Raw genomic sequence first — 21,375 nt, forward strand, 5'->3', positions numbered from 1 at the left:
TTTTCTTTAACTGCTATCTATCTATCTATCTATCTATCTATCTATCTATCTATCTATCTATCTTTTTTTAAAAAACCACCTTTTTTTCTAGAACCATTATACTAAACCAGCTGACTGCTGTACTGGGAAAGTACTTTTACTGCTGGGTTGAATGAATGTTTACAGGATGAGCTGTCTCGTGTGGAACCAGCTCAAAATTGGGATGAGCTGGTAACCAAAGTTTGTAGGATAGAGGCTCGAATGGAGTTCAGAAAGAAAACTCGTGGGACTCCAGTAGTGGAGTATCATGCTAGTGCCTCTGTGAACTCTGGGGAAGAACCCATGCAGCTTGGGATGCAACACAAATTGTCCCAAGAGGAGAAAGACAGATGCAGACGATTAAGGTTGTGTTTGTACTGTGGAAATGGGGGGCATTTTGCTCATGGTTGCACTCTAAAACCATCTCAGCTGCCTGGAAAAGGAAAAGGGCAGCCCTAATGCGCCATGAATCCGGCGCATTAGGGCCTATGATGCAATTGCCTAGGGGGAATAAGCATGTGTTTGTGGCCATACAATTGTGTATAATGGGTCAGAGACCAGTTAGTACCCAGGCATTTTTGGATTCAGGGGCTACAGTTTTGTACGTAGACCAAAGCTTTGCGGAGAAGAATAAAATTCCAATTGTGAAGAAGAAAGTCACAGCTTGGGTGGAGGGTGCTGATGGAAGGTTGTTACATTCCGGGATGGTGGATCAAGAAACAGCAGGTGTAACCTGGCAAGTGCAAGGGCAGAAGGGGATGTTAACTTTTGATGTCACTGCACTACCTAGATATGATGTCATTTTAGGCATGGACTGGTTGGCACAGGTCAATCCTCGGGTGGATTGGGTACGCAGAACTATCAGTTTGGACCCGCCGGTGTGTTTAACACTAAATGAAGTTGGTGGGGATATGGAGGGAGTTCCATCTTGTTATCAGGACTTCTGGGATGTGTTCTGCCAAAAGGAAGCGGATAAATTACCACCACATAGGCCTTATGATTGTGCGATCAAATTGGTGGAAGGTGCTAAGTTGCCTGCAGGCAGGTTGTATGCGCTTACTGTACCTGAAAGACAGGCTTTAAGAGAATACTTAGATGAAAACTTGCAGAAGGGTTTCATTAGACCTTCTAACTCGCTGTGATGTCTCATGGGCCATGTAGTCCCCTTCCAAGTACTATTGTGGCAGACGAAGAGGAAAACTTGGGTTTCCCACCGTTTCAGCCAGAATTGGAGCCCTTGCACCTGCAGGATGTGTGCCCTCCAGAAGTCAGCCAAACAAGCCTTGGGCAGAATTCTCCCCCGTTCTCTCGTAAGGATAATTATAATCGAGATAGAGGCACTAGGGAGGCGAAGCGCCGAAGCGCCAGAATCGCTGCCAGACAATTAGCTGATTAAGCCTGTTTCCCTTGGGAAATCTTAAGGAGTCATGCATCTGGACACAGTATGGGTTTCACTTCTTGTTCCCCAGGGAAAGTGTTCCTTGGCGGGAAAACAAGATCCTATATAGGTGTTTACCCGCAAGGAGATCCTTGCGGAGTCAATTCGTCAGCTTCGGGAGTGAGATCGTGTGTGGACTACGCTACTCCTGTTCCTTGTTTCCAGGACCTTGTTCTTGTTCCAACCCTGCCTTGTTCCCCGGACCTCGCCACGGACCCTGTTCTTGTTTCTTGCTTCTTGTTGCCTCGAATCAAGCCTTGTTTGCCAAGAATCTAGTTGCTCTCCAGCCTTGTTGTCAAGCTCCATTGGACTAAAGGACCCTGTCATTTCCCCACACTTTGCTCGGCAAAGTGTGTGTTTCGGTTATTGGATTATAACTTTGGACTCTAATATCTCATATTTGTGATGACTCATGGGCCATGTAGTCCCGTTCCTAGCGCTGTTGAGACAGATGAAGAGGAAAACTTGGTTTTTCCACCGTTTCAGCCAGAATTGGAATTTTCCCAGCCAGAATTGGAGCCCTTGCACCTGCAGGAGGTTTGCCTTCCAGAAATCTGCCAAACAAGCCCTGAGTCAGAATCTCCCCCATTTTCTCGCCGTAGTTATTATCAACAACAAAAAGGAGTTCAACAGGCTAATCGCAGAAGCCTGAGAATCGCAGCCAGGCATTCAGCTGATTAAGACTGCTTTCATGAGAACCTTTAGGGAGTCATGCATCTGGACACAGAGATTGACTTTCGGTTCTGGTTCCCCAGAGAAGTGTTCTTTGGTGGGAAAACGAGACCCTATTTAGGTTCCTTGCCCCGTAGGAATCTTGCGGAGTCAATTCGTCAGCTACCGGAGTAGGTTGTGTGTGGACAGCGCTACTCCCGTTTCCAAGCCTTCGTTCCTGTTTCCAGCCTTGTTTTGCTTCGCGGACCTTGCCTTGCTACCTAGGACTCAGCCTTGCTTTCCAGGACCTTGCCTTGCTTCCCGGACCTTGCCAAGTGTTTACCACGGATCTTGTCCCTGTTCCTCGTTCCTTGTTGCCTTGAATCAAGCTTTGTGTACCAAGAATCAAGCTATTTCCTTGCCTTGCCTAAGTTTCATGGACTAAAGGACCTTGTCATCTCCCCTCACCTTGCTTGGCAAGTGAGTGTTTCGGTTACTGGATTACAACTTTGGACCTTACTATTTCATATTGGACATTGTTTTCCTGGACTATATTTGACCTTTCCTGAAAGGTCATCTTCTGAACTATATTCTACACTTATTTTTATTGCCTTTACTTATTTCCTTAATAAAGATATTAGATAGATTCTGGCCTCTGTGTATGGTTATTGGTGCTCTGCAGCCTGGGTCGTGACAGTTTGACTCCGCCGCCCTAAGCACCAATTAACCTAGGCCAGAATGTCTACCGGAGCCGGACCGGGTGACCAGCCACTCAGTTACACCATCGACAAGGATGAAGTGGACCGCATCCGAGATAAGCTCAATGCGCAGGACGGAGAAATAAGGGGATTGAAGGAACGCGGGGTCCGTCTCCCGGCTATGGCGTTGCCAACCAAGTTTTCTGGAGAAGCTTCTAAGGTTCATGTTTTCCGTCGCCAATGCCAGGCTTATCTAGAGGCCCGTAATGCCGAGTTTCCCCAAGAAGACATCAAGGTGGCGTGGACTTACAGTCTCCTAGACGGGCCAGCGGCCAACTGGGCGACGGCACTGTTCGACCAAGTCTCCCCACATCTGAGGTCAGCGCAACACTTCCTGGATCACCTTAAGGCGACTTGGGGAATCGAGGACAATTTGGAGGCGGCCGGCCACAAACTCCGGCGCCTCTCCCAAGGGGATAGACCTTTATCCCAGTACATAGCCGAGTTCCGAGTGCTGGCCCATAACACCGGCTGGAACGACATAGCCCTCAGAGGACAATTTCGGGAGGGTCTCAACATCGAGATGCTGGAGGAAATCTCCAAGGTGGATCCTCCACACTCTCTTGAAGGACTCATTGATCAATGTTTACGAGCTGAAGTCATGCTGGCCAACAGAAAGCAATGGATCCGAGGCCAGAGCGGTAGGGCTGGAGTGAAACCTCCCGCTCCCACCGGCATCCAGCCGCGTCCAGTGTGGAGACCCCCGCCACCAGCCCCATACCCCAGAGGAAGCGAGGAGGTGCCGATGCAGCTGGGCAATGTGCGTGCCAGGTTGGATACTGCTGAGAAGGCCCGCCGCCAACGCCTGAATCTCTGTTGGTACTGCGGAAACGGGGGCCACTTTGCCAGAGAGTGCCCAGCCAAAGGGAAGCCCGCCGCCCGTCTGGCGGCGGTGTCCTCCACGGAGGCGAAGACGTCTGAGGCGGCTGACGCGAAGCCGGCGGGGGAAGCCAGCGACCGGGCGTAGAGAGGCTCGCCAACCCGGTCAAAAACCCCACTCAAGAGCCGCCAACCGGGGTCCTATTTCTCCTAGTGGTCACCTTGTGGTCAGTGAAAAAAGGACCCGTCATGATCCATGCCATGATAGACTCAGGAGCCACAAACAATTTCATTGATAGAGAGTATGCCGACTCTCTGGGATTACAATATCACGACTTCAAGAACGCCCGTGTGGTGCAGGCCATAGATGGCCGCCCCCTCAAGACAGGTCCAGTAAGCCAATGGTCAGAACCCACCAGAATGTGGATAAGGGAACACATGGAAGAGATTTCCTTCTTTGTTACCGAGGTTCCCCATTTCCCAGTGATTTTGGGAATTCCATGGCTGACCCTTCACGACCCAAACATCTCCTGGTCCAACAGAGAACTGCAGTTTGCTTCAAAATATTGCCAAAACCATTGTCTGGTAGCCAAGGTCTGCCATACCACAGACGCTGAACCCATCATCACTTTGCCCAAGAAATACTCAGACTTTTGGGATGTATTCAGTGAAAAAGAAGCCGAGAGACTACCCCCGCATAGACCTTATGACTGTGCCATTGACTTGGTGGAGGGGGCCCCGATCCCGCGAGGACACCTCTACTCCCTGACTGAACCAGAGCAAGAAGCTCTCAGGGAGTTCTTAGAGACAAACCTCCGCAAGGGGTTCATCAGACCCTCTCAATCCCCAGCCGCTTCCCCAGTGATGTTTGTGAAAAAGAAGTCAGGGAACCTACGCTTGGTGGTGGACTATAGGGCATTGAACAATATCACTAAGCGAAATCGATATCCCCTGCCTTTGATCTCGGATCTCTTAGACCGGCTTCGAGGGGCCAAGGTTTATACCAAACTGGATCTTCGAGGAGCTTACAATCTAGTTTGCATCAGGGAAGGGGACGAGTGGAAGACCGCCTTCCAGACTAAATTCGGTTTATTCGAGTCCCGGGTCATGAATTACGGTTTATGTGGAGCTCCCGCAACGTTCCAGCATTTTGTCAATGACATCTTTCAGGATTATCTAGACCGGTTCTTGATTATCTACTTGGACGATTTTTTGGTGTTTTCTAGATCACAATCAGAACATGAGAACCACGTCAGAATGGTGTTACAACGATTGCGGGATCACGGACTTTATGCCAAGCTGGAAAAATGCGCTTTTGATCTACAAGAGGTAGACTTCCTGGGATACCGTGTCTCGCCACTAGGGCTCACCATGGACCCGGCGAAGGTTTCAGCAGTATTGGAATGGCGGGCGCCAACCAACAAGAAAGAGGTGCAACATTTCTTGGGGTTCGCGAACTACTACCGCAAGTTCATTCCAGACTTTGCCCGCTGGTCTGATCCAATCACCAGCTGCATCCGTGGGAAACAGCCTTTCCGCTGGACAGAACAAGCAGAGAAAGGATTCCAGCAACTAAAGAAATTATTCACGTCCCAGCCAATCCTTCAGCACCCAGATCCTGAAACCCCTTTTGTCGTGCAGGCGGATGCCTCAGATGTGGCGATTGGGGCTGTACTCCTACAACCAGTGGGAGATCACCTTCACCCTTGTGCCTTCTACTCCCGTCAACTGACCGCACCAGAGAGAAATTACACTATTTGGGAAAAGGAACTTTTGGCCATAAAGGCAGCCTTTGAAACTTGGAGACATTGGTTAGAAGGGGCCAAATTTCCCATTGAGGTCCATACTGATCATCGGAATCTAGAGCATCTAAGAACTGCCCGCAAGCTAAATCAGAGGCAACAACGCTGGGCTTTATTCTTTGAACGTTTTAACTTCCAAATCCATTATGTAACCCCAGCCCAGACCAAGCAAGCAGATGCTCTGTCACGGAAACCGGAATATGCTGCAGGGCGCAAAGAGACCTTTGAGTCCCAACTGCTGCAGCCCGAGAACTTTGCCACGCTCACAGTGGGAAACACCAAATCCACTCCAATTGAATCAACTCCCTCTACTCCAGGACCCCTTTGTGCTCAGGAAATCAGGGCTAGTCAGCAAGCAGATGCCTGGGCTCGGGACCAACTTCGCCAAGGACTACATTTCCCCTTTTCGCTTAAGGATGGGTTACTTTGCTATAGAAATCATGTCTACATCCCTCCAGGACAGGGCAGGGAAAAAGCACTTCGTCTGTGTCATGACTGCAAGCCAGCAGGGCATTTCGGACTATTTAAAACCATGCATTTGATCCTAAGAGATTTCTGGTGGCCCAAGATCCGCAAGGATGTGGAAAAATATGTCAATACCTGCCCAGTATGCCAGCGCTCCAAGACAAGAAGGGAAAAGCCCTCAGGGCTTCTGCATCCCCTTCCTACCCCATCTCGCCCATGGGAAATAATCTCTGCAGATTTTATCACTGATCTACCACCTTCCTGTGGATTCACCACGATCCTAGTGGTGGTGGACCTTTTTACCAAGTTAGCCCATTTCATTCCCTGCGATGGCCTCCCCACGGCCAAAGAGACTGCAGATTTATTCCTTCAACATATTTTCAGATTGCATGGGTTGCCCAAGAGTTTGGTCACAGACCGTGGGTCCCAATTCACCTCTCGTTTCTGCAAAGCACTACAAAAACTATTGGGCATAGACTCTCGTTTATCTTCGGCGCACCATCCCCAAACGGATGGGCAAACTGAGCGCACCAATGCCACTTTGGAACAATACCTTCGCTGTTATGTGAACTACCAGCAGGACAATTGGGCTTCCCTGTTACCGCTGTCGGAGTTCGCCTATAACAATGGTGTCCAGGCTTCAACTAAAGAAACCCCGTTCTTTGCAAACTACGGCTTCCATCCACATTTCTTTCCTTCTGTCATTGAAACCTCAGAAGTTCCCGCAGCAGAGGACTGGCTGCAGGAACTCACAGCGGTGCAACAACTTTTACTCCAGCAACTAGACCAAGCCAAGGAGGACTATAAACGCCACGCTGACAATCATCGCCAGCCGGGCCCCGAAATCAAGGTAGGAGACCGGGTTCTTCTGTCCACTCGTTTTTTGCCCTCCCATCGCCCTTGCCGGAAGCTAGATGCCCGTTTCATTGGCCCCTATCCAGTGGTGGTGCAACTTAACCCCGTGACTTTCAAACTTCAACTCCCGCGCTCTATGCGCATTCATCCAGTGTTTCATCGCTCTCTGCTCCTTCCGGCGGATGGTGTGCGCCCTGATGTAGACCGGCCGGCCCCCGCCCCTGTTTTGGTGGACGGAGAGGAGAAGTTCGAGGTTCAGGACATTTTGGACTCTCGCTTTCACCGCCGCCGCCTGCAATATCTCATTGACTGGGTGGGTTTTGGTCCCGAGGAACGCTCTTGGGAAGACGCTTCCACTGTCCATGCCCCCGATTTAACCCGCCGCTTCCATCAGACCTATCCCGCCAAGCCGCGGCCTCGCGCCTCGGGGAGAGAGTCCCAATTTGAGAGGTGGCTTGAGGAGGGGGATAGTGTGATGACTCATGGGCCATGTAGTCCCGTTCCTAGCGCTGTTGAGACAGATGAAGAGGAAAACTTGGTTTTTCCACCGTTTCAGCCAGAATTGGAATTTTCCCAGCCAGAATTGGAGCCCTTGCACCTGCAGGAGGTTTGCCTTCCAGAAATCTGCCAAACAAGCCCTGAGTCAGAATCTCCCCCATTTTCTCGCCGTAGTTATTATCAACAACAAAAAGGAGTTCAACAGGCTAATCGCAGAAGCCTGAGAATCGCAGCCAGGCATTCAGCTGATTAAGACTGCTTTCATGAGAACCTTTAGGGAGTCATGCATCTGGACACAGAGATTGACTTTCGGTTCTGGTTCCCCAGAGAAGTGTTCTTTGGTGGGAAAACGAGACCCTATTTAGGTTCCTTGCCCCGTAGGAATCTTGCGGAGTCAATTCGTCAGCTACCGGAGTAGGTTGTGTGTGGACAGCGCTACTCCCGTTTCCAAGCCTTCGTTCCTGTTTCCAGCCTTGTTTTGCTTCACGGACCTTGCCTTGCTACCTAGGACTCAGCCTTGCTTTCCAGGACCTTGCCTTGCTTCCCGGACCTTGCCAAGTGTTTACCACGGATCTTGTCCCTGTTCCTCGTTCCTTGTTGCCTTGAATCAAGCTTTGTGTACCAAGAATCAAGCTATTTCCTTGCCTTGCCTAAGTTTCATGGACTAAAGGACCTTGTCATCTCCCCTCACCTTGCTTGGCAAGTGAGTGTTTCGGTTACTGGATTACAACTTTGGACCTTACTATTTCATATTGGACATTGTTTTCCTGGACTATATTTGACCTTTCCTGAAAGGTCATCTTCTGAACTATATTCTACACTTATTTTTATTGCCTTTACTTATTTCCTTAATAAAGATATTAGATAGATTCTGGCCTCTGTGTATGGTTATTGGTGCTCTGCAGCCTGGGTCGTGACAATATTGGACATTGATTTCCTGGACTACATTTGACCTTTCCTGAAAGGTCTACTTCTGAACTATATTCTTCACTTGTTTTTATTGACTTTATATATTCCTTTAATAAAGATATTAGATAGATTCTGGTCTCTGTGCATGGTTATTGGTGCTCTGCTGCCTGGGTCCTGACATTCGCCTACGGCAAAAAAGACAGGCGACTTGAGACTGGTGTGCGACTACTGTGTGCTAAACAAGTACTGTTTGGGACAGGTACCCTTTGCCTCTAATCCCTGAGTTGTTGTCTCAGGTTCAGGGAGCTTCCATCTTTACGAAGTTAGATCTGCGTGGGGCTTATAATTTGGTGCGTATAAAGGAAGGGGACGAATGGAAGACAGCGTTTAACACCTGTTTCGGCGCTTACGAAAATTTAGTAATGCCGTTTGGGCTCTGTAATGCCCCAGCGGTATTTCAAAGATTTATTAATGATGTGTTCCGGGACCTTTTAGACAAATTTGTGGTGATTTACTTGGATGATATATTGATTTTTTCGAAAGACGCTCGCGAACATGGGGAACATGTGCGTCAAGTGTTGTCCAGGCTCAGGGCAAATGGGTTATTTGCTAAGGCCTCCAAGTGTGTTTTCCATGTGTCTGAGGTGGAGTTTTTGGGACATGTTATATCTGGGAGGGAACTGAAAATGGACCCGAGAAAAGTGGACGCTGTCAATACCTGGCAAGAATTAACATCCAAGAAGGATGTACAAAGGTTTTTGGGTTTTGCCAACTACTATAGGGAGTTTATTCCGCACTTTGCACAATTGACAGTGCCGTTAACCCAACTCTTGCAAAAGAAGCATCCGTTCGAATGGACTATGGAGGCCAAGAAGGCTTTTGAACAACTGAAATGTAGTTTTCAGAATGGGAACATTTTAGTACATCCAAATGTGAACCAACCATTCATTGTTGACGCAGATGCTTCTAATTATGCTCTGGGAGCGGTACTCTCGCAGAAGGACCCGTCTGGTAGATTAAGACCTTGTGGTTTCTATTCTAGACAACTCACTGCGTTTGAACAAAATTAAAAGATTTGGGAGAAAGAGTTGCTAGCGATCAAGGTGGCCTTCGAAGTTTGGAGGCATTGGTTGGAGGGGGCAAAACATCAGATAGTGGTCCTATCTGACCATAAAAACTTGGAACATTTGCAAACTGCAAGGAAACTGAATCAGAGACAAATTAGGTGGGCATTGTTCTTTTCCAGGTTCGACTTCAGGGTACAATTTGTAGAGGGGAAGCAGAACTTGAGGGCTGATGCTTTATCTAGGAAGCCTGAGTTCAAAACTGCTGGAATCCTTCTTGAACAAACCATTTTACCTGTTTCAGTGTTAAATGTGGTACAGGACAGGCAGGATCTTCATGAACGGGTGTTGTCTTCTCAAAAAGAGGATAGGTGGACACAAGAGCAGTTGATATTGCTCTCTCAGGATATGAGAACTATACTGCCTAATTTACAGGATGTGGACGGGGTGTTATCACGTAATGGGCAGATTTTCGTGCCGCCTGGTAAACTACGCTTGGAAATCATACAAGCATATCATGATGAGCCAACTGTGGGACATTTTGGCAGGTTTAAGACTGTGCAAGCCATTACTCGTCATTATTGGTGGCCCAAGATGAGGCAGGATATTTTAAAATACTGCGATAGCTGTGCTATTTGTCTACAGGGTAAACATCCAGTAGGTAGACCCTGTGGTCTATTGTCGCCTCTGCCAGTCCCTGAAAAGCCCTGGCAGATTATTTCCATGGACTTCATTACTGATTTGCCTAGGGTGGGTGGCTACACTTGTATTTGAGTGGTGGTTGATTTGTTTTCCAAGATGGCTCATTTTATCCCATGTTCTAAAGTACCGGCGGCTACAACGTTGGCCAAATTATTTGTGCGCCATATTTTCCATCTGCACGGGGCTCCAGAGGTTATTGTTTCGGACAGAGCGCCGCAGTTTGTTTCACAATTTTGGAAACAGTTCCATGCGCAGCTTGGAACTAAACTGAACGTCTCTACTGCATTCCATCCGCAGACTGATGGGCAGTCTGAACGGGTGAACGGTCTGTTAGAACATCTGCGCTGTTTTTGTTTGCAGCAAGCTGGGGATTGGGTTCAATGGGTACCGGTGGCAGAGTTTGCGTATAACGCGGCGACACATAGCGCTAGCCAATACTCGCCTTTTGAAATCATGTATGGTTGCCATCCACGTGGAGTAGTAGCGCCTGCGCAAAATACTGTGTTGGCGGATCCAGTGTATCGTTCCAGTGAACTCAAGGCCTTGCAAGACATTGCGAGGAAGCTTCTGGTGGAAGCTAAAGCAACGCAAAAGTCACAAGCTGACAAACATCATCAGCCTGGAGTGGAATTGAAAGAAGGGGACATGGTGTGGTTGTCTGCTAAGCATATCAGGACGCATGCGGGGAAATTTGGGGCTCGATACTTAGGTCCTTTCCCCATTGTTACTAAGGTCTCTCCTGTGGCGTTTCGATTGCGATTGCTTTCCACGCTGAAGGTTCATCCGGTGTTTCACCGGTCTTTACTGAAACTGGACACATCATGTAACAGGCCCTCAGTAATTACAGAGGTCTCGGATCCCACATTAATTCCAGTGGGTGGGGCCTATGCGGGGAGGGATAGTGTTGTGACTGCGCCTTCGGGGATTATGGTTGATGGTGATGGAATTCGAAGAGGAAGAAAAAACCCTCGTGATGAGGGTTCACTGGAGGAGTTGCGCAGGAAGCGACTTAGAGAGCTATATGGGGGATCTTCTGAGGAAGATTCAGATGGGGAGATGGATGCTGAGGAACAGGTGGTGGCTGGGAAAGCGGGCACTGAATGGGCACAGCCACCGGAGATGTCTGGGGATTTGGGGCTTATGGATACTTCTGAACCTGGGGTTTCTGCAGGAGCTGATCCCAATTGGGATGCTTGGAGAAGGGAGGATGGTTCTTTAAGTGTTCATGGGGCTAAGTGTGGGCAGGATGATTGGGACTCCAATGAATTGCTAGGTACTCCAGATCCACGAGCTCTAGCTGTGTGGAGTTCAGACTCTGAGTAGATTTGGGACACCTGGTGTTTGGGTGTGAGTGTTTGGTCACCCAGGAGGAAGGGGAATAAAATGGGAATGTTTGGCCACTGCACTTTGCGTGTGGCAAGGTGTTGCTGAGGCGCCATTGGGATCTCTGTGTTTCCATGAAGACTGGACTTGGACTATGATTTGAATCTGCTGATATCACCTAGCTTGGTTCTCGCTGTGTCTTATCGTGGACCTGTTTTGGATGACTGCACCCTCTTCAGACTTTGGATTGAATTTGACCTGGCTTCTGTCTACTCCCTCTGACTGACGGCTACTCCCGGCTTCTGACTATTGGTTTGTCTTTCGGAATTTCTGCTGCCTCCTGACCTGACCTTGGATTCTTCTGACGATGGCTATTCATCATCCCTTTGAGGCTCTCGGCTTATCTGCACCGTGGAAGCAGCTTTACTGCTTTTCTAGTTTGTTTATTTTCCAGCAATTAACTCTATTTGTTTTCCAAATCTGAATTGAAGCGTTATTTAGTTTTTTATTGAATGCCAGCATGGGAAATTAGCGTGGCTCGTTTTTGAGTTGTTATTGTCCAATCTACTCTCGAAACACTGAAAAGTGAAGTGTTTCAAGGATATTTCCTGTGTTTATGTTATTTTTTGGCTTATCTTCGGAATAAACTCTGTTTTGTATGTTAACTGGCGTCTGACTCTTGACACAAGGTATATCTACCAAATGTAGTGTTTGTCTGTTTAAATAGTGTGTTTGGAGTAGGAACAAAACACTTCAGGATAATGAAGAAAAAGGAGTAGATCTGTTATCTGAAAATGCAGATCCAAAAGTCGAGCCTCAGAAAATGGGGCTCAGGTGGATTGCCCAATGGCCATGGATCGGATGGGTCCCCCTCCTGACACCAGAAACAGGAAACCTCCTCTGAGAAGCCCTGTCTGGACACACTTCCTAAGTAGGGCAAAGGGACTTCCTTAACGTCTAGCCACCAGGCAAACACCCAGGCTAGCAGAATGATTTGAAACATTGTCGGTCAGAAGCCAGTTATTCAGGAACATAATAAATCTCATCTAAGGTGATCCAAAAACTCATCACCACAGCCCAGCTCCTCATTGTTCCATTTAGAGGTCCAGAAAATCCCTTCACCTAAGGGCCATTGCCACCAATTTCATAGAGCAACATCAATTTCTGGAAAGCCATCACCCACAGAGGAGGGATGGACACCAAAGTAATGAATTCATATTTTCTCCAATAAAGCTTTATTAACGTCCCTACCCTACACCAATCAACCTACCAATCACAGCTGTAAACAACAATGAATATACCCCAAACCAATGCAAAAGCAGATTGTATCTTTTAGCCAGTAATAACAAAGTTCATTATTTTTGACAGTCCATAAAATATCAATGGCCATAAATGGAAGGCATGTCAAATCTGTGATTCTCCCTCTCCCCTTGATCAATGAAGCAATAAAGATGACCTCTTATTCTGCCCTAAGCTCTGCATATCTTGACTGGGAACCATCAGAGCTGGCATGCCAGGAATAAATCTGAGATTCGGGACAACTGGACAACCATAAAATACTATATGATTGGCAAAGCATCATTTAATTTTTTTAAAAAAAAGTATAGGGCATATAGGAACAAATATTGCCTCTTTCCTTACACAGTTTCTTTTATCTTGAGAAATCCAAACCATTTAGCATTTTCAGGCATTCTACATACATGTGAAGAGATGCTGTATAGTTAGAAGAGATTTTCCTTTTCAGGGAGCCACCTTCCATGTGTATAGATTTCCATGAATAAATTGGGTCGAACCAAAGCTATCAGTGCTCATCTTTGCTCCCATATCTCAAAGGACTTATGCAGAACTTACAGATGAGAAGAATGCCTCAACATGTGGTTTACCAACTACTGTGAGTTTCCATTTTTGGGTTGATAGTAAAAATTATTCACAGTATTTAAGAAATGCCATCATAAATCAATCCGTCAAACTAAACTACACTTCAGTATGTTAGCAAACATAGAACAGATGCTTTTCCCCAAGCAGCAAAGCTTACCCGAGCCTGCAGCTGGACCTACTCTATAGGAGGTGTAGTGTACTTCTTCATCAGCACTTGTAACTTAAAGAGTGAGCATTGGGGCTTCTTCAGGAGGAAACATTCCAGCCGGGAAGCCACTGAGGGTTTAGTAATGGAAGTTGCCAAAAGATGCAATCCTCTTCTTGTTCTTGTTGCTATTGCTATTTCTACTGCCAAGGTTCCAAAACCTGCAACCTTCCAAAAGCTGAATGCTAAAATATTTCCTGTAAGTTTTACTTTATATTTGAAATAAAAACACACAAAAATTCATTTAAAAATCATATATTTGAAACTGTACAAGACTTATAGAGAAGCACATATATTGTGATATCCAGATGGCTATTGTAAACAAACCCAACTTTAGAAACACAGGAAATGACACAAAGCTTGGAAAGCAGAAATGGTGGAAAATCAATCTTCCTTTGATTTTCTTCATGAGACTCTGTTACTTTTTAATATAAGCTTCATCTTAGAATAGAATATTGAGTAGAAAGCTCTTCATAATTCTTACACTTCTATTGAAAAAGGGTTGAAAAAATTGAAAACGGTTCAAAAACTACACTGCTAAGACATGTGAGATCTTGTTGTTAACAAATGAAGACACATTTTTAAAAAATCTATATGAATAGATATCCCCTCACACATTTTTAAATATTATTAACCAAACTATTTTTTCATTAATCTTAATAGGTCTGGATACAAGTTCCTATTCACAATGCATAATATTCTCTGTTATATGTCTGTTTTCCCCTCTTGCCCTTCATTTTAGGGTCTGTTATAGCCTATTCCAATTTTCCATTGAAATTACATTAACAGAAAAAATCAAATTAATTGCATTAGGGAATATATATATATATATTGAATGATATGGTTCAATGCTATGGAATCATAAGAGTTGTAGTTTTACAAAGTCTTTAGTTTTCTCCTCCAAAGGGTGCTGGTGCTTAACCAAACTACAAATCCCATGATTCCATAGCATTAAGACATGCCAGTTAAAGTATTGCCAAACTGCATTAATTCTGTACTATAGATACATCCCTACTGAGTCTGGCTGCCTTTATGATGTGCTTCTGTTGGTGGGTGAGGACTTCCTTGTTTCAAAAGTCCTTTGTAAACTGACAGTTGTTGGGAAACAGACTTTTCAAACCAAACAAACAAGAGTTGACATTTGTAGAATTTTCTCCTGCTCTTAACAGGAAGAAGTGAAGGAAATTCAGACCACAAAGGGAAATCTGAGGAAAATTGCACCAGCAAAATTGTTAGCTTCCTGAATCTTCAAGCACTCTATTTTTAAGAGCATCACAGGATTAGATGCACAAAGGAGCTATTGTTGAGTTGAGTGATGCACCAGAGCTTTAAAGTGTAATGGGTGATTCTGTCACTCTCCAGCATCTTCACTTCATCTTCAATACATAAACCTCAAGGTCAAGGAGGGGTGGTGGTTGACAGACATACTAGCAAAAGGAGTAGACCAGAAATAGACCCTCAGGGACACTTATGTATAAGGAAACTAGAAGGAACTGTGAAAGGCTTCTTGAGAGAACATTGAAATAGTGTTTAGAGAAAAGCAGAAAGATAAAGACTACCCATGGGTGTGGGTTTCCATATCCCTCCCTCTGCTTATCCTCCAGAAGTCAGGATATAATCTGAAGCATTGTAACCATCTCTTAAAAACAAAATGGAGATGCAATGTGGAGGTTTGACATACTTACTTGGGCTAGCATAAATAAAATCCTTTGAGGAAACTGCCTGTTTGTTGTATGGTATAGCACTGCACACACTGATGTGAAGTCATATGGACATAAGCTTAAATAACACCGGGATGCAGCCAAAACCAGCATTCACATGTTTTGTTTCCACCATTTGTAAATATATCACCCATGAGAATTGCACAAACATTTTTTTGAGACAAGACCGCATACAATATGATGAATTTTCAACAGAAGGTAAGACCTTTGGGAGGACATGGCATTATGGTACTAATTTTGGTTACCTCCTTTTGTCTAATTTCACTTGTAATTCCACAACGATGACAATATAATGCAAGCAAATTTCACATTCATAGTTTGTGTGGGAGTTGGTCTCTACTCATGATGAGAAAATTGCCTGATCACTCATAATCTGTCATTCAACTTGAACACAACACAAAGTATGTAGAAAAAGCCCTTGTGAGTTTTAAATGCTTGAGCTTTTGGTCTCCAGCTGTAATTTTGACAGTTGAGATAAAAATTTGCATAGAAATTTGGAGAGCAGATGTTTTATCAGCCTAGATTTGGTTTACTCTCGTGGTACATTCAAGGAATGATGAAGTGTATATTTACATTGCATCATAGCTTTGCACATTATATTCTTTAGTCTTTTTCATTTCACTGTGACTTTTTAAACTTATGTAGTCCACTGCCAGTATGACCAGTTCAGTATGACCAGAAAATCTACTGACCTGATTAATACAATGAATTCAGAAAGTTGTGTTCCTTTTTTTTACAGTGCCTCAAGATGAAAATGGGAGTGATACTAAATATATTAGCAGATTAAATATTAAATTTATATTTTGTATCCTGAAGATTTTTGCCAAATGCTTCTATTTCTATCAATCAGATTCTTGCAATTTCCTTGGGAAAAAATATTCTAATATTTGCAAGCTATATGATTTGAATTTTTAAAATATATATTTTGATGTTTCACTAAGATTTTTTCAAAATTAATACAAGTTACTTCCAATGAAATATGTTAGTTTGCAAATGGACATTTTTATCAATAACCCACAAAACAGATTAGTGCTTTAAAGTAATGAAGCAAAAACCATTATATTACATTTTGTGTTATATTTACTCATTTCCTTGGCATAACAGAAGTTAAAAATAAAAATATACCACTTGTATTCATTTCAATTTGAAATTTATTTTTGGATAGTGAAAAACTGAACTGGAAATAAATAGGATAAGATTTTGACATGGACAGGTCTTAGTTTGAAAATAAATATTTGTGGCATCTTTTTTACAATAAATGAAACTATGATTCTGAATCATCATTTGAATAGGTAAGAAGAACAGCAGAACTAGCACACTTGACCCAAGACATTTTGCTACCTGGCAGAGCAGAAAGTTCCCTTCTCCCTATATCAAAAATTAAAGCCAGCCAAGTTATTTTGGCCATAGTTGTGCATTTGATCTGGACTGATTTTGTATCACATTGGGCAAATTTAGATTAGTTTATTCTGAGTTCACATCAGATCAGATGACATTGGCTCAAGGCAATTTCAGGGTGGTCTCATGTCTATGTTTAACAGATGAGGGCACAAATCCAAGCCCTCTGGGAGCCCATAGGCCAATTGTGTTTTGGCTTCCCAGCACACATATCTAACGGCAAGACACATATCTAATGGCAATCTAGATTTCCAAGTCTAATTTCAGATTCAGTGACTGACTTGAATTGAACCAGTCTGAACTGGTGCATAGTGAAGCAGATCTGTATCTAAATCATCAGATTTGATCAGAAACTGAATTTGGTTTGGAGAGAGACAAGCATGCTTCTATACCAGGATATAAAATCAGTGAACAGTATCTTAAGTTATCTGAACTCCATTTTATCCAACATCTGGGTTGGGTACAAATTTAACAGGGATCCCTTCCAGACTTGCAACACCATCAGATAGGTTGATTTGTCTGTCGTACACTGCTTGCTCTCCACTTTTGATATGGAGCCCAAGGACTTCTGGCAGGCTCCATGACAAAAGGGGAAAGCCACAGTGGCAACATGGGAAGCTTCCCATGTTGCCAGTGTGGCTTTCCTCTTTGGGGTAATAGAGGGAGGCTGGGCTGCAATGCTTCCCCTCGTAGGATGGGAGTCCTGGTAGGTCAGGCAATGCAGGGCATGGAGTTACAGGTTTTCCACACACCCCGCCGGGAACCCACGTATTCGCCACAATGCATGGCGAATCCATACCCTTTTGTGATGAGTTCCTTGGTTATCCACACAGTATTTTTATCCTATAAAGAAACTGTAGACAACCTAAGAAATGGATGGTATGTAGATGTCCTTTGCAGTATGACTTTTACATCTCCAGTTTTTTTGTACACCTTCATTATGATTTGTATATCTCTAGTTTTTTTAATTGTACAGTAGTATTCACTATTTTTTCACAAACTATAGAAAAGGCTATCTTAAATGATGTTGCATTTTACTGTTTTCACAGGCACTGTGTTGGCTAAGTGCAGACAAATTACAATTTTCTAATCTGCATTCACAAAGCTATCAACATCCTCTGTTGAATTTTTTAAAAAGAAAAAATGTTTCCTCTATAATAGAGATGGTACATTTCATACAAGAAGATAACAGACCGCAAATGTAACTTTCTATGTGTGATGGGCAGGTTAAGTCTAGGAAGATGGTGCATGATTTTAGACATCACTTGTATGTACATACCTGCCACTCAGACTCCCTGACAAAATGTAGTATGACTGACACACACACAAAGCTAAAATCTCTTTGACAGCTCTGACTTTTCAAGCCTTGCATCTATCCACCATAGTGATAAAGGATCCAGCAATCTTTTCTGTCAGCCTAAATCTTTTCATGCATCTGATAGAGTATTTCTTTTCCAAGGTAGCATGGTTTACTTTAGTCCCAGTATTAATGTATTGATGATTAATCCTCAAAATTCCATTTTCTATAAGAAAAATACCTATGATGCCATCTATAGTTTTTAATTTTGTTCTGTCCAAAAATCCATTTCTTTAACTCACAAATATCTGGTGACTATTTGGGGGTCCAATTGACTTTAGCAATATTTACCAGGCCATTGAAGATCTGAGATAATTAGGTTCTATATAATTTGGGAAACACAAAATGCAATGAAAATTCCAGATACACTTTGTTCTCAAATATGTCCCTGCTAATTTATTGAACCTTTTATTGAGGCATGTTAGTCAGAGACAAGATTCCTTTACATTGAAAATGCTTAGAATTTACAAATATAATTGATAAGATGGGATTTATGTGATAACAGTATAGCAAATTTATTCTGGCATAGTGATGGATTTACAGTGGAAGAAGCCAATGCCAGATGTAGGCTTCCATCTGATGGAAAACTACTGTTGCAAATAACAGTAGTGTCCTGCCATGTTTCTATTCTAAACTTTGGCTATTCAGGAGATTAAATTAGCATTACTAAATTACATTTGCTATTCATCTATCAGATATTATCAATATAATTGCATATCAATTTCCAGCTACACTTATTATTGCATCATTGTTGAGTATTATATGCAAATACTTAATCCACTAAATATTACCAGTGGGTGGGGCAGACAGAGATATAATGGCTTACCACACTGTTCTTAGTACAGCTTAAGACATCTATGTGATGGCATCATGCTTAAAACAAAGCCTAAAAAGCTGGACCCATCATTAAGATGGTATTTGATAGTTATAGCACTTATATTGTTCTCAATAACATAGCAGTGGCTGCCTTGGTACCTTAAGTCTATGTCTTCCTGTGCTAAATCTCTTTATGAATGTAGGAAAAATGTCAAAGTAAGTTGCAAAGGAAGCAAATCTGGGACCTCAAACATACACTTCAGTTAGGTGGGTAAAGGTTTTTCCCTGACATTAAGTCTAGTCATGTCCGACTCTGGGGGTTGGTGCTTATCTCCATTTCTAAGCTGAAGAGCCAGCATTATCCATAGATGCCTCCAAGGTCATGTGGCTGGTATGACTGCATGGAGCGCTGTTACCTGGAGTGGTACCTATTAATCTACTCACATTTGCATGTTTTTGAACTGCTAGTTTGGCAGCAGCTGAGCTAACAATAAGTTCAGCAGCTCAGCAGTTTAACCCGGTACGCCACTGGGGCTCCATAGTTACTTGTATAGAAATCACGCACACACATACACAAATATTAATGACATTCCTCACTGTCTTAGCCATATGGTCCAAAACCAGGATTTTCCTGTTGATCTAACCCTGAGTTCCTGTTTAGTCAGTACTTAAGTCTAAATTGCTAGGCTTATGATGAATGAGTCCTGTTTAGATCATGTCTCTTTTGCATGTATTCACTCATAAATCCATGCTTTTCATTTGGTTGGATCCAGGTGGAATAATGTTTAGAGTAGACCCACTGAAATGAGTAGAAAAGTAGCCATAACTCACTGAAATCTCATTGATGTCAATGGGCCTATGATAGGACTACATCTGGATCCAACCTTCACTGACCTGTGATTAAGAAAAAAGCATCAAAATTGCCATTGAAAATCACATCAAATTTGACATTGAAACACATATATTCATAAATTTATTTCTATCAAAACAATGTTTTAAAGCTATAACTTGAAACTTTAGTGTTTAAAAATACATATTACTTCATAGTTAATATTCAGTTGGAATAGTAAAAAAAAAAAACCTGCTTCATGTAGAAAAGCTGAGAACCATATCAAAAGAATTGAAAGTCAATGAGTAACTTAAATTCAAAACTGAAAACTGGACCAGGATATATGGAGCAGGTTGTCAAGCATCTCTCACAGATGCAGGCAGTTTATTGGAACAGCCTTTTTGGATATATTCCATTATGTCTCTTTTATTACCCACATCCTGTGTCTGCACTTGCTATATAGTAAAGAGGTTTGGGTTTCATTCATGTTCTCTGAATAGGAGTCTATTGCAAAGAAAACAGTGACAGCATTCATTTATTTTAACCATCTTGTAAATGGATGCCAATGAAATTAAATTAGGCACGGTTTTTCCTATTCTGAATGATCTAACATTTCGTTGGATTAAGCAGAGATACTGAAAGTTGTACTCAATCCCCCATATCACCATCACAGTCTCCTGCTTTTTAAGTATTGGCTTATGTTGTTTGTTCCCTATGCATGACCTTGCATTTGGTGGCTCAAAAATATGTATTGTTGGATTGAACCCAGCTTTCCAAAGGGATCCAGATGGCTTTTGAAAATGCCCTCTCCTCATCACTATTTAAGAGGTTCTTCTTTTTGTCTTAAGGGGTTACAGTGTTTGTGAAACCAGGCACCCTGACAGATTAATTAAAAAAAGAAATCTGCTCAGTTATACTTCACAGTTTCCTCTCCACAGCGTGCATTATTCATGTGTAATAAGGGGAAAGAGACTTCTTGATCTTGTTACACAAAAGACTTTCTGGTGTTGGCTTTTCTCCCCAGAAAAGTCTAAATATGATGCAGGTACTAGCAGCTTGCTGGGAAGCTGTGACAGAACAAATGCAGCAACAGGCAGCAGCAGCCAAAGATTCAAAAGAGATTGTTAAAAACAACAACAAGGACACACGAGAAGTAGGCAAACAAGAATATAAAGAGCAGAAGGAGTAATGAAAAATAGGCATTCCTAGCTTCTTCCCATATTCCATATTCATATAGTGCAATAATAAAAAGGCATATCAGACCCATCAGTATGTACATATTGAGGTTACAAACGAACCGCTGGCTGGCTGGAATTCATTTTCACTATAGCATCATTTCATGATTGATAAGCACCAATTTTCCTTTCTTTTCCTGTCTCTAAAACAGAAAGAAGTTGCTTCAAGCCACTACAAGCTCTCACTCCTCTAGGGATTTAGTAGCATCTCACAGGGAATGAGCAGCATGTGTGACAAGCCAAGCTGGATAGTTTCCTATTTGTCTCAGAATGCATTGAACTGATTGTACATGAGTCATTTTCTTGTGGTTGCCCTCAAGTTGTTTCCAACTTACTGCAACCCTCAGATGAACCTGGTTTTTTTGGCAACATTTGTTCAGGGACCTTTGTCTTCCTCTGAAAGAGACAGAGAGTGTGACTTGCCTAAAGTCATCCAGTGAGTTTCCATGGCTGAGCGAGTATTTGAACCCTGGTCTCCAGTGATGGCTCTCCTCTCTCGTCTTAAGGCACCTTAAATAAATACTTAATGCATAAGAGCTTCCATTTATCATCATCAATCTGTAACACTGGGCCCTTGGGGCTCCACGAATGATAGTGAGAGGCTCCACAGAGCCACCTCCTTTTCCTCTTGAGA

General features: G+C 43.5%; 1 long non-coding RNA gene across 1 annotated transcript in view; it reads left to right on the forward strand.

Moving 5' to 3' along the window:
- LOC134296599 (uncharacterized) overlaps nt 1-11,967 on the forward strand; it is a 443,110-nt gene extending 431,143 nt beyond the window's left edge. Inside the window, exon 2 of the long non-coding RNA XR_010003394.1 lies at nt 11,401-11,967. This is a non-coding gene — a long non-coding RNA (uncharacterized LOC134296599). The remainder of the gene's footprint in view (nt 1-11,400) is intronic.
- The last annotated feature ends 9,408 nt before the right edge of the window (nt 11,968-21,375 follow it).

This window comes from Anolis carolinensis, chromosome 2, assembly GCF_035594765.1.
Source record: "Anolis carolinensis isolate JA03-04 chromosome 2, rAnoCar3.1.pri, whole genome shotgun sequence".
NCBI lineage: Eukaryota > Metazoa > Chordata > Lepidosauria > Squamata > Dactyloidae > Anolis > Anolis carolinensis.